At 30.4% G+C, this 15,615-nt stretch overlaps 1 protein-coding gene across 4 annotated transcripts in view; it reads right to left on the bottom strand.

Annotated features, from left to right (window-relative positions):
• LOC118190303 (nucleoside diphosphate kinase 5-like) overlaps positions 1-15,615 on the bottom strand; it is a 599,363-nt gene that overhangs the window by 526,068 nt on the left and 57,680 nt on the right. For all 4 annotated transcript variants that reach the window (XR_015040847.1, XR_015040846.1, XR_015040849.1 and 1 more), the window contains exon 2: positions 2,332-2,478. The gene's annotated coding sequence lies outside the window, so the exon portion shown is untranslated. The remainder of the gene's footprint in view (positions 1-2,331; positions 2,479-15,615) is intronic.

Below are 15,615 nucleotides of genomic sequence, written 5' to 3'. Positions count from 1 at the left end.
CAATACAGAACAGCATGATATAGTCTACCTTGATTTACATATTATTGATTACCGTTTTATTAAAGTTTACGATAAAAGAAGAGAATTTAATTTTTCCACACTTAAACTCACTAACTGGAATTCAAATATTTCCAAAAGAGTAATAATCAACACAATTTATTCACAGCTACTTAGAATGAAAAGAATTTGCAATACTGCGGATCACTTACAAGAAGAAATACTATACTTCGTAACTATTTTAAAAAGTAACCAAATACCACATAAAATAATTAAAAATTCCCTGACCAAAGCTGGCATTAACCTTACCTAATTATAGATTTTTTGAGTTAGATAATGATTTTTTATACCTAAAGCTACGGACGGTTTAAGAAGGATGACTAATTCAGAGAATCTATTGTAAAAATATACAGATAATTCTTGTTTATTCGTTCTCTTTCCTCCAAAAAATTTTGGCACTTTAATCTTAAATACTTTTATGTACATATTTTTAAATTTAAATTTCTTTAGTGGCCAATTTTACTGCTTTTATTAACAAATCGGGCTTTTTTCATTTTTCATAGTAGCTTGATCGCCCGCTAGCTTGAAGAATTACGACTTTTTTAACATCTTACTGTTTTTTCCTTTTTCTCATGCTTTAATGGCCAAGTTTTTATAGTTTTAGCTGAATTTGCCTTTTTTACTTCGAAAAATTTTTTTTCCATCCTTCTACAAGCCAAGCGCCATTTTTTGAGCTCTTCACACGATTCACGAGGTTTCCGGCCCCCTCCGATAATAGGAGACGAGTTACAGATAACGAAAATCACTTCGCATTGGCTAAACGCCCACAACTCTTCGCTCCCCCCTACCTACGTCATCCAAAAATAAGACGCTTAAAGTTAGCAGCCATTTTTCTACATGTTTTCAGAGGGACAGCTTTACATCGCCAAGGTCAGTTTTTTGTTTCTTTTATTACAACTTTTTCTTGGTCTTAGCAAGACCCACTGAGTTGTTCTTTTCTCAATTTTTTTATTTTATATAGATTATTAACTACAGGTTTTCTTACAGTTTTATAAAATCTACAATTTTTAAAAATTAAATTGTTAATCTTTAAGCTTGCAGGCCCAGCCCGAATGTATTTGTATTTTTAGGACTAATAGCTCATCGCTATTTATTTTCGTTTTGATTTTAATTTTAGACTAGATTTAGAAAGTTTGATTTTGATTTACATATTTTAACACCTTAATGTGTCTTTCTAAGCGGACGCGTCGGGAAATTGGAACAGAGAATTGAGACTATTAAAATTTCCAAGACACTTTGTTAAAAAAATTTTTTAGCGTAAAAGTTTCAATTGTCTGTTTCGGCGAAACGCGTAATGGGGTTAGCTTGAATCGACGTTCAAACAATGAAATTTCCCTTGAAAAGCCTGTTTGGATATCGAATTGGGCTAATTTACCATTTTCCGCTTACTTTTTAACTTTTTCTGTTATTTAATTTTATTGTATTTATGTTTTACATGTTTAATGATTTGCTTTTCATGTGTATTGATTTTTGAAAACGTCTTTAACCTTTTGGAGCGGCAGCTCTTGGTAACTTTTAGGCGAGCTTTCTACAATTTATATATATATATATATATATATATATATATATATATATATATGAGATGGGCAACAGTAAATAGCAAATGCAGTTCTGCTGCTTTTTCTACGCTTATATTCGATATTTTTTTGTACCGGAAAGAGATAGGTGCAATATCTCAGAGATGAATAAAAAAAAGGATAAACAAAATAAAAATGTGCTTTCTTTCACTTTTTTTTTTTTTTTAACAAGCAGATTTTACATTTGAAATTTTTAAATATCTTGTTTCTGGCTTAACGTCGACGATATTTTAACGTTAATTAACGCACGTTTCATCAATTAAATTCATTCCCCCCCCAAGTGGTTTACAAAGCAATCACGCTATTACTAATGAATTCTTTCTAATTTATTCATTCATTTCGGAAGCCTAATCAAAATGTATTAACGAAATAGATATAGAAATTAATAAAATATTTCAGTCAAAAGAAAATTCAAATGAACACGAAAGATTATAAGTTATCCCATAATTATGACAATTACGTTATAACTAAGCGATGTAACAACTAGAAAGCAAAGTTGTCCTAGGAATTTAAACAACGCTCACAAATGCATAAATAACTGAAAACAAGGTCTGTTATATTCCTGAAGTTCTTCTGGGTTCAAAATAAACTTAATAATTTTCCAAATTCCCTAAATGAATATGAAATAAAAGAGCTAGATTATAATTTTTTTCAATTACTGAATTTAAAAAAGCATTAAAATGAAATTAAAACCTACCTTCTTGCTGGAATGTTTATCAAAGATGTTTATCCAAATATTTTTCTGGTTATATTTCTTAATATAATATGCTTGACATAAATCCCAACACAGCCATATTTAAAATATCCAAATAGTTGTGCAATCACAAAAATGCATTCGGCTTTCCTAAAAAGGAAAAGAAAATATTATATAATTTTTGTTACACTTCTTGTTTTTGCATATAACATAAAAAATAATATTTAAAGCAATTGAAGCATCAACGAAGAAAAGAAAAAAAAAATATTTGTTGGTGCATAAAACAAAAGAAATAATATAACAGAGTAATAAATACTAAAAACAGACTTAAAAAAAGGGAGAGGAAGAAAGAAAATCTGAAAGGTTTCAGATTTTAAATTACGTCCAAAGGGTTTTTTTTTTAACATTTTGTGAGTAACCTTTATTTATTAATATCATGTTCTTCACACTTAAACCATAAAATTCAGTTCAAGAGCAATATCGCAAAATAATTTTAAATTGAGCATATCTTTAGAATTTCCGATACACAGTCTCACGCGCTGGAGATAAAAATGTTTTTGCGGTACAGTGTTGCCATTACTCGCTTTGAAATCCTTGAGTTTGTTAGTCAAAAATTCGTTAAAGTTTTACATAATAATTTACTTTCGAAATTTAAAATTTGAGCTTTCAGATACCCATATTCACAGTAGGATTATGTCACTCAAAATTTTATGGCTCTAGGTACCGTTGTTTTATCACAATGCGAGAAACATACATACCTTTACGCAGATTCTTCATTATGAAATTAATTTCTTCAAATATAATACAAGGCGATAATATTTGGCGGCTACAGCTTGAAAAGTAAAACGGAAATTCAGAGTGATTCGACACAAAATGGCAAAACGAAAACAATAGTCCCTCAAGGACAAAGCCCCTTTGGACTAAAAATAAATTAAAAAACACATAATCAGCATATAATTATTATTTCTGCTATTCAAAAATTAGAATAGTTGCTGCGAAAAACGTAAATTAACAATACCATGCGTCACACATATCATATATTAGATACTTTTCATATTTCTTAGATACTTATCGTACCTTTATTCTCGCAAATCCATTTTATTACTTGTTTTGAGTAACTATTATATTTTTTAAATAAAATATAAATAAACAGTTCTTTAAATTAAATTATATTTTAATGTACTGCAGCTCGTAAGATAAATGCCGTTACAAAAACTAATGTTTTAAACACATTTCGCTCTTTTTCTCTGGCCTTTTTTCTAATACATATTAAGTAATATTTAATAAACCGTTATTAATATATGATACAGATTTATTAACTACTATGAATATTTTCAAATCTAATGATAATTTATTATTTGCTTCCGATTTTTAGTTTGGTTATTAAAGAACATTAATCTAAAATAATATACTCATTTTGCTTTTGATTTTGAAATTAAGGTTTTAATAATAAAGAGTATATAAATTTTATTTTTACTTTTGATTTTGAGTTTGATTATTAAAAAAATTAATCTAAAATAATATATTCATTTATACTTTTTTCCTATTAACGTCTTCTTTTATATATATTACTTTGTACAAATCTCGATAATTTTTTATTTATTTTACAATACAATGAGAGTGTTAGGGAATATTTTTTCTAAAATAAGATCTTGTCTTGTCTAATGTCTTAAAGTGTACCTTAAATTAAGAAGAATTTCTTACTCATTTTAATTTTAGATTTTATTTATGATATAAAATTTTTGGCTTAAGTAGACCAATATCTTTCTAATAATTGAATATTGTTCTTAACTTATAAACTAACTCTAACAAAATAACTAATTTGATCCTTATTTGAAACAAGTAATATTTTTTAAAAATGCTTCATTATTGCAAGGAACCTCTCCAGTGAGTTTCGAGCAGTCCAGTTCTTCAATTAATATTCCATCTAATGTACAATACACGGTGAACTATATCGATGTCCATGTGAAAGATATCGTTTGTAATTATGGAATACATCAAGAAGCAGCGACTCGAAAAAATAGTAATTTTATTTATTAAGTTACTTTTTATATTACTTTAGAACTCTGTCTTACTGTTACTTAATTTGTACGGTTTATTTTTGTTAAAAATTACAATCCCATTTATCACAGTCGTGTAATATTATTTATAAGTAGTTATAAATTTAAGTTTTACAGCACGTGAGAATGCCTAATAAACGGTCATTATTTGTAAGTCTTATAATATATTTAAAAACAACATATCTGTTATAATACATTTTAAAACATTATCTTATAATACATTTTAAAACAGCATTCAGATAAACAGGAATAAATAAGTAGGAATTGACTTTAATATGTGAAAAAAAACTGTATTAACATTAAGTGTCATCCACTACAAGTTAAAAAATGTATTTGAACTTAAGTGGATGAATAAAAAGTATTTTATTGATTGAAAATTTGAACAAGATATAGGGAGAGTGTGAGCTAATGTAGGAATTTAAAAAAGACGACACACTCTTACTTAACTTGGTTATTGTTAATTGATAGTAGATTGGTTTGCTCCCCTTGACAAGTCAATTAATCTGCGATCAATAACAATAACTATTTTTTCAGTACTTTGGATTTTGAATTTAAAATTTGGGTTTTTTACGGTCAAAGGATTTTTCTTTAGAGATTTTAAATAGTTTTTACTACAACAGATTCCAAATAGTTTTTACTACAGTAGACCTAGATAACTTTGGATACTGACTCGGAAAGCTACTTCAAAATACTTGAAAAAGTTTTTTCTAATAATTCATAGCCTTAATTAAAATTCTTTTCCTTGGGGATAAATACCCTTTTTTTTTAAATAAATTATTTATTACTTAGCAGCTTTAGCGCAAGTTTTTGGCATTTTATACTACTCATAATTATTTTTACTTATGAATTTCATTCAAATCTAATAACTGATGTATAGTTTCAAAACTGATTATAAAAAGTACTTTTATTTACTAAAAGCACAGATCTTAAGAATAGCATTTTATTTATTTTTAGCAATGTATTATGAAATTATCTTTAGTAACATTTTTACTGCACTCTGCAAATTATAGAATGCAGGATTTAAATTTGTAAGGCTTATTTTAACTAACAGATTATTTTTACGACAATTCATCTCTATAATTTTGATTTCTCCCAATAGCTTTCGCCAGAACGCAAAGTAGGTTGAGTTTATATGGCGAGTAAATTTGTAGTTCAGATAGATAGCTTTGGCAAACGGCCACACAACACTTATTTTTCGAGTAGTCCGCTTCTAAGAAAATACGTTTTCGGCGAGCGATTTTAAAATCTGTTTAAGCTTAGGGCAGTGTCTCAAACTAGCGGCCCGCGAATACATTTCAATCATGCATTTTTTTCAAATATGGTGTACGAAAGATTTCAATTCATTATTTTCGTTACCATTAAAAACGAACATGTATAAGGAACAAGAAAATCTATAAATGTAGCTTATTGATTTACAAGGTAATAGAAATCCTATTCAAAGATTTGAAGATAGAGATTTTATTAACTTTATTCTTGTCTAAACCGAAATGAGCTACGAATTTTTATCCTGAGAGCAATCACTATGCTTGGGCACACATTTATATGTCATCACAATTAAAACACCACCCAACACCAAATATCCAGCTGTAGTGAGATACGTTTAACTAATAAGTTTATAAGTTTATAAAGTTTTAAAGCAAATTTTAATAAATAATAGAAATATACGACGTTGCCATTATTCATTCTCTAGTTATGCCCCGCTTGGAAAGTTTTACCTGAAAAACTTAGAAAGTTTTCTTAATTTGTTTATTTTCAGTTTAAATTAAACTTTAATTATTTAGAGATTAATTAAACAAGTTATAATTTTTCGCAAAAAATATCTGTCTAAAAATCTAATATTTAGTTGTCAATATATTTCAATTACAAAACGTGGCGAAGAAAAATATGCCTTGCAGGCAGATTTCAGATATTAGATTTATTTCAATTTCAAGTAGAAAATAAGAAAAAATAAATAATTTTTTTTCTTGGGATATTATTATTGTTATTTATGCACATTTTGATAAATACTTAGTAAGAGGACTATAAAGTAAATATTTTTTTTTATTTTAATAAAAAAAATTTTCTGTGTGGGGAGGGAAGAAAGAGAGGAAAGAAAAAAAAAATGAGGCCCATAAGAGCTGTTTTAGTTGCATCTATAAGACAGAGTTTTAATAAATCTTTTATTTAACTTAGTGTTCCTGTGACCACACCTTAATACATTATGAGCGGGAGCGGGTATTTGTATCTGTTTCGCAGATTGCCACTTATAAGCGGGACGGGTACTAGTACCCGTCTTGCGGATTGCCGTTTAAAAGCGGGGCAGGTATTAGTACCCGTTTAAAATCACCACTTTTAAGTGACACAAGGGAAAGAATAATGTTTCATATTAATGTATGGATTGGTATATTTTTATTAGAATAAATTTTTAACTTAGTCAACTTATTTGTAATCAACTTGTATAAATATCTCTTATGTGCTGAGACATCTACATATCCCTCAACACATCAGTTGATAACACTGCATTTATGAAGTTTCATATTTATTCAACTTATTTGTAATCAAATTGTATAAATATCTCTTATGTGCTGAGACATCTAGATATCCCTCAACACATTAGTTGATAACACTGCATTTATGAAGTTTCATATTACATCGTCGACTAATTCTTTCCGTCTAATAAAGGGCGGATTTAGGGGTGGGGCGATGGGGGCACGGGCTGAAATGAACAACAAAAATTATAAAATGCTTGATATTTACGCTTATAATATATAGAGCACCCCATACGAAAGATGATGATATAATTCGTCTTACCCTTCACTGTAAAACATTATATTATATCAATTTTAAATTTCTCAGCTTTTAAATTTCCCATGCAAGATATTAAAAAGGCTGGCTTCACAACAAAACGACTTTCTTGATTTATTGCACTGAACTGAAAATAAATCATCGATATCTTTGATCTTTAAGAACAAAATTCCAGGCATGCAATTTCAAAAAGCTGTAGCAACTTATCAGTAAGTGGTCATGCTGAAATATTTCAAGCCTATATCTTGAAAAACAATCAAAATTCAAAAGGAACTGAGATGAACCAATACTGCTCTTAGAAAAGTTACCTTTTAAATGACATTGAAATTGAAACTCCGAAGATTCTCATTACTTTAGAGTACAAGCCAAGAGAAACATGAGTCGCGAGATGATCAAACTCCGAAGAATAGCAGACTCATACGAAACAATGGACAACTCCAATTACACTTTTCCACGCCCATCCCACACATTAAGATACTCACTTTTAAGGTTTTGTTTACTGCTTCCTAACAGTACTTACAGACCTTTTTTGATTCTCGAGAAAAAATTCTTTGACTGTATTAGAATTCTCACTTTTAATTTCACTAGAATTTCAACTTAAATTTCGCTTAGCGTGATAATTAACAGTTGATGCCATAGTTAACACACCCAAAATTCAGTGCGAAATAATACTTAATGCGTCCACAAAATTTTATGGCTAATTTTTTGGTAACAAATTTCAACAAACCTACCAAACAATAATTGAAAGCATTCACTAATGAATTCTAATCTTGTTTATCTAAAAATATTGTCTTCTTTTGGACAGAATTTTTCCCACAATTAAGAGTTGGCTTTAATTCAATGGACAACCGCTGCAACGGATTCGAATGCTGAGCACAGGACAGGAATAAAGTTTTTCAGTAAAGCAAGAGAAGTATCTGAGTCCTTCAAACAAATTGAGAAAAAGTTATTACTTTGAAGTAAATGAATTTCGCAAACAATAATAACTATCATGATTATTAAAAAAACACTAATACGCATGTGTCTGGCATTTTCCGAATTTGTTTAACACAGAAACTGCATGTACAGCGAATAATTAGTGAAATTCTGTTATATTCTAACGCAAATGCAAGAGGAAGCATTGAATTTTGGTTCATACTGATGTATAAAAATATGAATATATTTTATGGATGACAAACTGAAGAGGGACAAATACGCATGCGTATGCTATACGTACGCATATGCTATACGTATGCGTATGCTTTAACTTCATATATAATTCACATAAAGAAACTTTTTTTTTCTTCCCAATAATAATACTGTCCGTTTACTATATCAATCAAAAGTATATAAATATATAAAAGATTATGTATAAAAATATATATATAATTTCAGTTTTTACAATTTACTAAGCACACTAAGAGTAGACTATGCTAAGTGTACGAATGATAGCGGTTTTCCTCGCATATAACGTAAATATGGGCCGGTTGCACGCATCGCCTCGATGAACGTATGCACAAATGAGGTTTTTTTGAGAGGTCAGGGACCACAGGTTAGATTCAGATGAAATACTATCATGAGATCGTTAAAATCAAAAGTGACCTATCATTTAGCGAAATGACTACACTTCAGGCTTTATCTTTACATACACATTAAGTCTTACATAGGTTAGAGCAGTATCCATCCTTATAGCAGCATATATAGGTTATAAGCACACTTCAGGTATTTCATTGCCATCCCACGGTGAAAGTTTCTTGGTATATACCCTATCAACGATGGAAGTTAAATTCTTGGTGGTAATAACCTCAAAAGGTTTCGACATAACAAAGCCAATTCTGAAACCTACATCCAAATTCTCCTTGAACGAATAGCTCACCTAGTGGACTGAAAACAATCTTACTGCAATTTTTTATTGCAATGCTAAAAGTAAATCTTTCATTTATGTTGCTTTGATTCATTAATTGCAAGTGGTAGTTTTTTACAAAGAGTATTTGGCTTGTGTTTTGCGCTCTTTTTGTTTTTTAATTAGTCAGTCAGTATTTTGTGTCTGTTAATTAGTAAAGACTTTACTTGCAGTAAATCAGCCAGATACATATTTTAATCAATAGAACAATAACAGTGCGTGTTAAAATAAGGAAACTAAAAGCAGAGCCCAAAAATCCCGTATTTCGACAAATCTAATGTATTTTTGAGAGAGCTGTAATAAGTAAGGGCTTCAGAACATTACAAAGGCCCTGGTCAGCCAGATCGTTAAGTAAGAAGTTGATATTTAATTACGGCAGAAATGTTACACCTGATGACATATCAGATACACCTGAAAGACAACATAATGAATAACAAATAAATAATTTTCATAACTGCCTGTTGAATTGAGGCAATGAATAAATGTTTGAGCAAAGCATCAATCGAGACTTATAAGAATTAAATTCAAGACTGACCAAACTGCGATCACTTGCACATCGCCATAGGAAAGGCCTCTTTCCAGAGAGAAGCAAAATGCGCGTTACGTCGCATTAAGCAATTCGGATGCAAAATACAATGGGATAACTGCCACGCTTTTACAACGGAGAGTCGTGTGCCAGGGTCCCCTACGAGAATGGGGCCTCTTTTAACAATGGACCCTATGGGAACAGAAGGGGAACCGCGAAAAGGGGACCGCACTTGAAAAATCAGGTCAAGGCCTGCAGACCCGATGCAGAACGATTAATTTTTAAAACTCCGAGAGAAAGGATTTTTTGGGAAATGAGGGGTGTGTTTTTGCCACGGACCTTTTGCGCATGCGCGCTACTGACGGAACCCCGGATAGTAGGGTAGCAATTGACAACACAGCTCACAAAATATTATTGCAGATTTCATACAAGGAATTTATTTGTGGAAGGGGAAGAGATAACTTTTCAGCACTCAAATCTAGACGTGCAGTCTCAAATTTAACCGATTACTTTGCACAGTCATCATAATTCTAAAGTGGAAATACAATGAATCCTCTCATGGTGACCCCTGCTAGTAGATAATTATCTCTGAAAGTGACCAGTATTTTAAAGAGCATAAATATAAACATTGGTGCTGATAATTACAATAACCTTCTCCAAGACGATAGTCTCTAATCCAATATAAATAATAAAATATATTCATTAAGGCGACCACCAAAACGGCCGGTCTCTGTATGAACCTAAAATATCTTAAGTACTATATAGATTAAAAAACGTTATCACAAACAGAAACTGTTTTTCAATGAAAAACAAAAGTTTTACATATTTCTGAAATATTAATTCTATCCTTGTATCACTACGGTACAACTATATATCCTTATCTTATTATAGGACAATACACAGCACTTTAACTTATTAGTCAAAAGGAGCTTTGTCCCTGAAGGACTATTGTTTTCGTTTTGCGGCTTTGCACTGAAAACTTTAAAAGGCTGTATCACTTTTCAAATCGTTGCCACCAAATACTATCGCCTTGTATTATATTTGAAAAAATTAAATAATGAAGAATCCGCATAAATGTATGTATGTTTCTGGCATTGTGATAAAACAACTGTACCTAGACACATCCAATTTTGAATGACGTAATTCTACTGCGAATATGGGCATCTGAAAGCCCAAATTTGAAATTAGGAATTTGTTTTATTATCGATTTCATATTTTGTAAAACTTTAACAAATTTTTGATTAAGAAACTCAACGATTTAAAAGCGAGCAATGGCAACGTTCTACCGGAAAAAAAAGAAAAAAAAAAAAAAAAAAACTTTTAATCTCCAGTGCGCGGAACTGTGTATCGGAAATTCTAAAGAAATGTTCATTTTAAAATTATTTTGCGACATTGCTACTGAACTGAATTTTATGGTTTAAGTGCAAAGAACATGATATTTAGTAAATAAAGGTAACACAAAACGTTAAAAAAACGCCCCTTTGGACGTAATTTAAAATCTTAAACCTTTCAGATTTTTTGTCTTTTTTATTCCCCCCTGCCTTTATATATATATATATATATATATATAATTTCCTTTCTGTGCAAATAGTAAATTCTAACAAATCAATTCTGAACAGACATGAAAGAAGTTTAATTAGAATTTTAAGATTACAACAATCGGTCGTATTTATTTCACTATAGTTTGTATAGTGAAAGTGCTGGTCACCTGCCAACCGCGTGGATGATCATACTGTAGCGTAACGGAATGCTAAGTAAAAATCAAGAAATTAAAAAAATGGAGAGATTCGATTGCTGACGTATCTAAAGTCAAAAATCATGCAATCCCAAATTAGCTTTCAAAGTCAACTAATAGCATTTCTTTTTCATGTAAGCCTAATGACATCGAATTCCCAAAGCCAACATAAATGAGAAATAGTGATGACTGGAAGAATTAAAGCTACCTGAAAATAATTGTTACTTAGGCGCGTTATTTTCACTCAAAGAGAAATGGGTGGTTTGTATTTACTTTTCTAATCAGCATTCACACTTGTAAAATCATACCGGTAAGTACAGAAAGCATGCATTATCAGGTAACGGTTCGTTAAAAAAAGAGAACGTATTCTAGAACTGTTTAACACTAGATTGCCTAAGGAAGTCATTTTGACTGCTTTTCAATTTCAATTAGAAAAACAATTATGTATATAATGACACAGCTACTTATAATTTTGTGACTTTTTGTACAACATATAAATGCTTTTATTAATCATTGTAGTTTCCTCCCCCCTCCTTCTTCCGGTGTATATATATATATATATATATATATATGTGTGTGTGTGTATGTATGTATGTGTGTTATACCTATGTTGCCCAAAAGCAGTCATTTTGACTACTTGGAAAATTTTAAATAATCAAATGACTTTTATTATTGAATTGAGTAAATTTCTTATATGGCCAGTTCAGCTCTGGATTGGAATAACAGTTTATTTATTTATTTATTTATTTTATTACCGTCACTTGATAACATACAAGTTCATGTTAAATTGTCGATTTGGGCATATACATGATAAGTTGCAGTTGTGGCTGCTATAAATGCTTGGATCCTTTACAAAGAAGTGACAGGAATACAAATACAACGAAAATAGTTCTTCTTTCAATTAGCAGAACAGCTTTCCGACGATTACAGAGCTGCAAGCCAGAAAAATTCATCAGAACATGAAGATCGCAAAGATCAACAGCAAGATCAACAAGTACAACATATTCTAACAAACGAAAAATTTGTCAAGTACAACTTTGCCACAATAACAAAACAAATAATATATGTGAAAAATGTCGAAAGTATGTTTGCAGAAGATGTACACATAAAAAGATTTCCGCTTTCATTTGCTTAAAATGTACAAATAATGCATAAATTATTTATTTTTTCCAAGTGAAGTAATTTTTTATTGCTAATATTTACTAATAGTAAATAATATAAAAAATATTAAAAATTAATTTGTAGAGACATTAGGTTAATTGGAAAAGCCGGAGAGATGAAAAATTAGCAATCGCCTTCGCCGGTAATTGAACCACGGACCTCTGGAATACCAACTCAGTCTGCAGAACCACTACATCACGAAGGCACACTAGGAAAGTGGGAGAAATACCTTATATATTTCCCTTTTTAAAGGGCGACTGGGGTTTTTAGGGGACCCAATCGCTAAATCCTGGGTGTGAAGAATCCTTCATCCAACACCCTTTTCAGTTCGGGCGCCACTGTAGAGACATTAGGTTAATTGGAAAAGCCTGAGAGATGAAAAATTAACAATCGCCTTCGGGAATCGAACCACGGACCTCTGGAATACCGACCCAGTGTGCAGAACCAGTACACCACGAAGGCACGCTAGGAAAGTGGGAGAAATACCTTATCAGTTTTAAACAAATTTCTTTACACATTAGTTATTCTTTCACAATGCAGTCATTTTGACAGCTTTGGGGCAATATAGGTATATACTATGTTTCAGTCTTTCTAGTGTTGAATGTACCTGGTGTAAATAACAATTTTTAGAAACTGCAAGAAATGTATTTTATTTTTCATAAAAGTATTATAACTACAACTTTGTTGTTATTAACAAAAGTTATTAATAAAAATCTGATTTTTTGTGAAGTTAGTTACCTAGAGATTGCAATAATTTCTACAGTGAAAAATAGTAGTAATGTACATGGAAATACTCTTGTAGCGGTTAGAGGTTAAAGTTTAAAAACAGCATTTTCTAGAACATATTCAGTGATATTTATTTTAGGTTTTAATTTAAAATAAGACATTAGTAATTATAGGTAAATTAAATAAAGCCAAGAGTTTTAGTTTATCTAAAAATACTTTACTTAAATAACAAACAGTCCATTCCAATCAAGTCGCGCTCAAACAGAGTAACGTTCTAGCCAATTAAGCGGTTATTAATAATTAATTATTAATGATTAAAGAAACATTAAACATTTTAATAATAATATAAATACCTAACTTTAAAATTCTAAATTAAAAAAATATCAGTAGACTGAATATGTATTTTTAATTAAGAAACACTATCTTTATAGTTTTTTTAAAGAATTTCAACTTACCTTTCTTTTCAGCATTGATATCTTCAGTAAATTAAGTACAGTTTAGCCTTGATTTAACGATATCCTCATTTTAACTATTGATTTTATCTGGAGGGCTAATTAAAACCGTAGGGATACGAAAATACAGGAGAGGCCCGAAACTGATTTTTCCCATACACTGCCTTGAAGCAGTGACCCACCCCTCCTGGTGACCAGAACATTCAGTGACTTGTTATTAAGGGATCAATAGGTTATGACGAAATCGGAGGTAAACATTTTATAATTACGTTGTAAATTTCATTCTGAACGGAATTAAATGCTGTACTTTTCTAAGAACAGTTTTAATTTGCATGAAACATTTTCATCAGTTTTCGCCAATTACATTAGAAAGAAATTCTAAGGTAATTCTATTTTATTAGGTTAACGATTATAAAAACTAAAACCAAAGTTTACTGTATTACAAATATTAAAATCATGCATTATTTCTTTTCTATTTACAGAGCTTTATTTCTGAAATATTTTCTCAAATATGAGACGATTTTCAGCTTCTGATGCACCTTTTAAGTCAAAAACCATAGTCACTCTGTAATGAATGGTCTGTTTTATTCATTTCAAATTATATCACCTTTTATTTTAATAGTGAAATACGTTAAATATTGCTGCTGATTTATGATTTCCAGGTACTTAACTTCTTATGAGTATTTATGAAAGGGATAAAAAAATAAGATTGTTAATAAACTGTAACTGAATTTTTATAAAATGTAAGGAAATAATTCTTTTAATATTTAATCAATTTTTTAAGCCTTTGATTTTAACAATACACATTCAAAAAAATCTACTTTACTACTTGCTTAAGTACGCATCTCATAGACTGTTGTTTTACAACAACTTCTACAGACAGTTTTCCAGTTCAAACAATTCTTGCTTGAAGTTTTATACAGATATTTGTCTATAGAATGTCAATTCATGTTTACAATTAAATATGAAAGTCATTATATAATTATATAATATTTATAATCATTATAAATTTACAAATATTTAACAATTAATTTGATATTTGGAACATAAAACAAAAGTAGCAGATATACTATCAAGAACATCGAAAAAAGTATACAAATTTTCATGCTCGTACCAGTTAGTTATAAAAAAAGCTGACCTTTAAAGTGTGTTACATTTTTGCGATGTTTTAAAGGTACTTTAAGGCATTTATCATTCTTTTCACATAACATTCTTTTCACATTTTGAAAAAATATATGTTTTTGCAGTCTAATAGCTTAGAACAAATTCATAATCAAAATCTGTTGAAAGTTATCGAAAAATAACCAAGATTTGATATGCGCAGAAATACAACTAAACTATACAAACTGCTTTACCCATTCAGTAATGAATGTTTCTTTTATGCGTAAGTGTCTCCCGCTTTTCGATCTGTGAGGAATTGTCGCGAGTGGAAGTACCACCAAATTGCTGTCAACAGGATCTGGATGTAAACAAAACGCACCACCTCTGGCTACCAAAGCTCGGCAACACTGCGTCAACCGTAGTGTAAGGAGGGCGTTTCTCCCCCTTTTTCTGTAGCCTTCATGGATAAAACTAATGGAAATTATGCATGACTTAAGGATAGCATTTTGTGAAAGATGTTCTGGTTAGATGCAGTGTTATGCAGCTCTTAAATCGCGCTAAAATACGACACATTTTCCTCCAGCTTCGTTCTGCTCGGCCTTTCTTTGGAAAAGTCGCTCTCCTTTTTAAAAAGTTTTCTGAAAAATACGTAGCACAGAGATGGCATCTGCGCGAGTAAAAATAACAAATAGAATTGCGTTCCAGAGCAAACAAATTCAAATAGTCTGAGATTATACGTTTCGTTGTCTTTTATCCTATTCCATCACTTCATTGTTGTATTCTTATTCTGCTGTTTGCCCTTTAACCCATTTTCTTAATCTTGGTTTGCAATACCACTCTGTTGTTCTTTTTGTCCCTCG

The sequence above is a fragment of the Stegodyphus dumicola genome, chromosome 4, assembly GCF_044657685.1.
Source record: "Stegodyphus dumicola isolate Sdum_Otavi_A_Nest chromosome 4, ASM4465768v1".
Classification (NCBI taxonomy): Eukaryota; Metazoa; Arthropoda; class Arachnida; order Araneae; family Eresidae; genus Stegodyphus; species Stegodyphus dumicola.
Note: the sequence above shows the minus strand (reverse complement) of the source record. Positions and strands in the feature narration are given on the sequence as shown.